This window comes from Triticum aestivum, chromosome 2B, assembly GCF_018294505.1.
Source record: "Triticum aestivum cultivar Chinese Spring chromosome 2B, IWGSC CS RefSeq v2.1, whole genome shotgun sequence".
NCBI lineage: Eukaryota > Viridiplantae > Streptophyta > Magnoliopsida > Poales > Poaceae > Triticum > Triticum aestivum.
This window is the reverse complement of record NC_057798.1, coordinates 812,266,627-812,272,626: the sequence shown is the minus strand read 5'-3', so window position 1 is coordinate 812,272,626 and position 6,000 is coordinate 812,266,627. Positions and strand designations below refer to the sequence as shown.

Below are 6,000 nucleotides of genomic sequence, written 5' to 3'. Positions count from 1 at the left end.
CCTCATACACACAGACATTTCAGGCTGGCCCCTTCCTCCCCAATTAAATGCTGCCATCTCATCCTCTAACTACAATTCGTAGTTAGATGTACCAAAGCTACCTAAAAAGCGGTATACCAGACTCAAGCTCACGAATCACTTGAAGGCTTGTCACTTGTGACCAGTCATGCATGCCAAGATATGTGCACTCTTGTCTCAAGGCCATCTTTGCAATGACCAATCACACCCTGATCCTGGAACATCCTCAGAGTGTGATAACTCGGTCTTGATCCCGGTCAAAAAGAACCTTGACCATTTGTAATTATTTGATCTTTCCCTTGGGATTACATAATAGTGTCCTGCAAATTTCTAGGTCCATAATTAAAGGAATTAATTTATGCACTTGTGTTGTTGAATTTCCATCAACTCATCAGTTGAATGGAATCATGTTTCATCATATCAATGAATGGCTTGGTTGTGTGCAATGGCGGTGGAGGCAAGTTTTGGCTTGAGGGTGAGAGAGAGGGGAGAGAAAGCTGCCTACAAGAGGCTAATTAAGATGGTAAGAAATAACGAAGAAAATCTGAAAGCTTGAAAGCATTGTGTGATTTTTAGAAAAAAGTATTGGCAGCCCACCAGCTTGTGCATGCCTGTAGATAAATCTGTGTTGTCATGTTCTTTTTCTACACTGCTGCTATTGTTTCCTCTTGTGTTTTGATTTGATGATGCCATAATAACTTGAAAGTAGTAATCCGTTGGGACCGAAAGTTTGCACCAGTGAAATCATAATGAGACGTTAAAAAGTTGCTGTACCATCATTACTGTTTATTTTTGGTGATGACGCAACAGTAATACCAAAAATGAAGTGAACAATCATATAATGGGACAAAGAAAACAACACGCACATGGTTCATGGTGAGGGTGATAGCGATGGAGCAGTAGCACCACCACCAACTGTGATGACAGCGACAATGGGGCTCCGCACGACATGCTTCTCCGATACCCACCTCAAGCTTCCCTCCACGTACTGCACTTCTTCCTTGCCCGAGGCCTTCTTCTCTTTTCTCAGGCCCAAGTCGTGGCCGCTCACCCACACACTGAAGGTCTTCTTCTCTCCGGTTTTGGAAAAGGACAGCGTCTCCGGAACGACACACACCGTCAGAGACCCCGGCACGTCCACTTTGGCCTTGAAGGTCGAATCTGCTGGACCCACGTTCGTCACAATCCGGTTCACAGTGAAATGCATCCCTGTCGTCGATGCCAGCGGCACCGTTATCGTCGGGTAGTTAAGCTGCGCCTCCTGGACCTTGGCCAGCTTCGTGCAGGTCAAGCTCGAGTTGCGCACGATGGTTGCTAGGCCGCTGTCACCAAGGAGCCAGCAGATGTAACCGGCCTAGTCAATGGCGCCAAGGTCATACACCAAGCCAGGGTCGGCAGCTCTCGCCGGGTTCACATGCCCGGCGCCTGTGTCGTACACCGTGGCCTTTTTATGCTGCTCGTCCAAGATTGAGCCGCCGGTGCTGTTGACCATGTCCGACGTGGTTAGGATGGCAGACTTGATGGCCGCGGGTGACCAATCAGGATGGATGGCTTTGACGAGAGCCGCGACACCACTCACGTGCGGCGTTGCCATGGATGTGCCCGACATGACGTTGAAAGGGCCCTGATGTCCAGATCCAGTGCTTGGCGGCCAGGCAGCGAGGATGTTGAGGCCCGGCGCCAGTATGTCCGACTTTAGGATGCCGGGGGCATATTTGCTTGGACCGCGGGAAGAGAACCAGGCCACAACAGGGGCTGGGCGGACGCCAAATTGTGTGCCATTATATGTGAGAGACGCCATGGGGCTGCTCTCCCTCTCCGTCGACGTCGACGCGATGTAAGCTAAGAGGGCTTCGCCGTCGGCCGCAGTCACCTGTACAATACTGGAGTTGGTATCCTTAAGAATGGTGGTGTAGCCGCACGTTGGCCAATTGAACAAGACCACGCCTACTGCGCCGGAGCTCATTATGTTGCGGATTTTGGACTGTTGAAGATTGGACATATGGTCCTTGCAAACCAGACTACTGTCACCCTCAGAGTAAAAGCAGTACTCTTGTTCCTCAGAGTAGAGGAGAGGGTACAGCTTGGAGCTTGGACTCCCTTTCTGGGTAAGTGCTTCTCCATCGATGCTCTTGCCGCTGCCGAGACGTATGCTGGCGCTGAAGCTCCGGTCAATGGAGCCGGCGGCGACCATGAGCAACCACGGCGCTTCGTTGGTGAGGTATCCCAGGTGCTCATGCGGACCATTGTTGCCGGCGGCACACACCACCAGGATGCCCTTGGACATGGCACTGAACGCGCCGATGGCGATGGGGTCATGGTCGAAGCTAACGCTGAACTCGGTGCCAATTGAGAGCGAGAGCACGTCCACCCCATCCTTGATGGCCTCTTCTAGACCGGCCAGTACGGTAGATTGCTTGTAGCTACCAGTAGTACATACCTTGTACATGGCGATGTGAGCGCCCGGAGCAATTCCGGCCGCGGTGCCCATGCCCATTCCATGGTATGATGCACCGGCTACAAAGTTCCCGGCGGCGATGGATGATGTGTGCGTACCATGCCCCTCTCTGTCATCACAGTCATCACCCGCAATGAGTGACTTGGAACCGATGAGCTTGTTGTTGCACCGGGCCGCCTTGCACGAGCCCTTCCACCTTGTTGGGGGTGACGGAACTCCATGGTCATTGAAGGAAGGGTGTGCCGCATAGATGCCACTGTCGAGCAGTCCGATGATGACTCCCTTCCCGTACCCAGCCTGGCTCCAGAACCCGGTGCCATTCCTTAGCCCAAGGAACTCCGGCGTGTGGGTGGTCATTAGCTCGAGCGTCCGGTCGGGGAATGCACGCACGAACCCTGGCGTCTTGGCCACCATGTCGAGCTCCACGTCGGTGAGCCTCGCGGCGAAGCCACTGAAAACCTCGGTGTAGGAATGGAGAAGGCGTGACTCATTGGACTCACTCGGCAAGAAAGACTTGTGCCACTGGCGATGGGCTTCTTCACTGGCATCCGAACGCAGTGGCTCGACGAGCACGATGTAAGAACGATAAGCAGAGGGTTTTCTGGTATTTTGGTGTACGCTTGTCGCGGCTGGATTGATATAGCATAGTGCGATTGTTGGAAAGAGGATGGCGAGCAAGACAAGTGGTAGTGTGAGATTTGTGAACGACGCCATTCCTAGAGGATTACTGCAGGATGAAGATGATGTCAATGCAGAATAGGGTCAATCACCAGGCAATCTTTATACAGCGCCAACAATTAATGTGTTGTGTCTTATTTTTGGCATATATTAATCATTAATTTGATATATCCAGCGCATCTGGTAACACATTAATGACTTCAATTTTTATTAAATCTGGAAGATATGATAAGATTATGTGGGATGGCAGGAATGAATGTGGGTAATGTATCTACCCAGGTTTATAGTGAAAAAAGGGGCATGGCATTTTATGGTTTTTTTGGATTATCTTTAATACAAATATTGAAGTATCCGTAAAATTGGAGGATAATTAATGTTTCAAAATTAACAACTGCCGGTTCTGTATCCCCACCTATCATGTGTTATTTCTAATCCTAAAGAGGGAGTCTGTAGCTCATTGGTTGATACGAAACCATTAATGCAAAAATATTTTGAAATCGAGCGCTGAATCATTTTGTAAATCAATCCATTAACGCAAAACAATTTATAAATTAAACGCCAAATCAATTTGGAAATCAAGCCATAAATCTCTACTCCTAAAGGAGCAGGCTGCGGTGATGATGGTAGGTTTTGTAGTCGTTCGTTCGTTCGTCTCGCCCTTTCTTCGTACGTCTCCTCCATCTCCTCGATTCTATTTTCTGCCTCTTCGCGTCCCTGTTTTTCTTCTCAAATCCAAAACGTATTCCACCTCCCATAACCCTATATTTTATGGCCACGACGGAGACAACGAGTCAATGACCCCCATCGGTGGCTGCCTCCTCCAAGCGACCTCGCGGCTCCGCTCCCCAGCGAAATAGCCTCTCCGCCGACGCTGCCCTCTCCCCTCTCTTGCAGTATGGTGATGCCCTGGCCCCTATACCACCACCATCTCTCTCACTAAGCGGCACCGCTATTACCACCTGTCATCATCGTTCGGCGCTGCCTTCACCACCATTAGTTGTGTCGCCGCTGTCGGTGTTCTTGCCTGCACACTCCATCATGCGCGATCCATTGCCGAGGAGGGCTGCCGCCACCAAGGAGTACCAGCGACCCATCCACTCCTCGCCTGCCAACGCCAGAGGCGCTGCCCACAGTTCTCCCCTGCGCGCCACTATCACTATCGTGTAGCTGCCCGTGCTCCTCATCTTCTGCCAGTACACGAGGAGCCATTGCGGGCATCAACGTGTTGACACTCAAAAGTGGCACGATTATAAAGAGTAGCTTGAAACTATGTCAAGATTAATTCAAACTTATTATTGAAAGTCACCATCGGATGGCTCTCTTCGAGAAGATCAAGATGGATATGAAGATGGTTTAAAATGGAGGTCGGATACAAAAGTTATGACAAGTTCAGAGATGCTCATGTTGACACCAGATTAAGATGGCCTCAGATGGAAAAGGTTTCAAAATGAAAGTTGTGCATCTCGTCGAAGCGGTTAATTTGGGTATAAAAAACATCTCAATCAAAGTTCATATGCAAAAGTTAGATCCAAAAATGTGCGGCTGCATCAGAATGACCGGACACTCGGGGAATAATCATCCGGGTTTTGGATTTCTCCGAGGATGGCCGGAAACTCCGGAGATGTTCGTCCGGGTTTAAGATTTCTCTACTGCAGACTTCGGAAAACAGCCGAAAACCCCCTCAAGATGGTCTCTGATCAAAAAACAGCCGAAAACCCCCTCAAGATGGTCTCAAGATGGTCCGGGTTGCTAGATCATCTAATGAGCATAATGTGTCGGACAGCCCTAGCTTTATCAATCATGCATCTAATTACACGAAAGAGCCGATTCAAAGTAATTTGCATGCTTCAACTTTTTATGATACTAGTAACATGCACCATATGTACTCCAACTCTCATGCATCGGCAGCCCCAGAAATCGTTATGCCGATGAAGAACATGATGAGTTTGGTCAATAAAGTTGAAACACCTCTTTTAGGAACTTACAATAGCAAGCGACAAAGTGTTTCATCTTTTTATTCCTCGGCAACTAATTTGCAATATACTAGTTCAACAATGCCGATGGATGGGAGAATTGGCCATGCTACTACTAGCTATTCGGCCAGTTACTCTCAACCGTCGTATGCTATACCTCATGTTAGTAATTATTCGGCACCGTATACAATCGTAGATGCTCATAATTCGGCTCCGCACCTTCACAGTCATAGCCGAATAAGTGAAAATTTTGCAAGAGTGCACATGCCATCATTTAATATTGTAGCATATAATGTATCATCTACGCAATTGCGTAATTTTGGCAACACCTTAATGCCGAAAGAATCTAAAAGTATTGTGGAGCAATCCCTTACAGAATGAGAAGTGACTAAATTAAAAAGGGATATAGCCCTAAATAACATGACTAGTGCTCTTTGCCTTGAAGAATATGGTAAGGGGCTAGTTCCTAATTATAATGCAATAAGAGCTAGAGTTTTGCAAGAAGATGAATCTTTGCCAATTGATAGAATTGGCGAGCAAAAATATGGTTCTATAAGAATGCATATGCCTTCACCTAGTACATCATCATATTATACACCCTCTTCACAATTACAAAGTTTCGGCAACACCATGTGTCATTGCCGAAAGAATATAAAAGCATTGGGGGCCAATCATATTCGAAGTGGGCTGAAATTCAGAAAAAGCTTAAAGCCAATTTTGCCGCCCGCCGCCAGAAACAAATAGAAAAAGAATTGTCTCAAAAAAAAGCATTTCCAATTGATAGTATCAATGAAAAGAAGGATGATTCAGAACATAAAAATTCTTCGGTTGAAAAAGCTGAATCAAGTAGTATATATTCTGAGTCTATCAAAT

The 6,000-nt window shown here is 47.6% G+C and overlaps 1 pseudogene; it reads right to left on the bottom strand.

The window, feature by feature from the left end:
- Positions 1 to 889: 889 nt before the first annotated feature.
- On the bottom strand, positions 890 to 3,260 carry LOC123039783 (subtilisin-like protease 1; annotated as a pseudogene).
- Between the last annotated feature and the right edge of the window lie 2,740 nt (positions 3,261 to 6,000).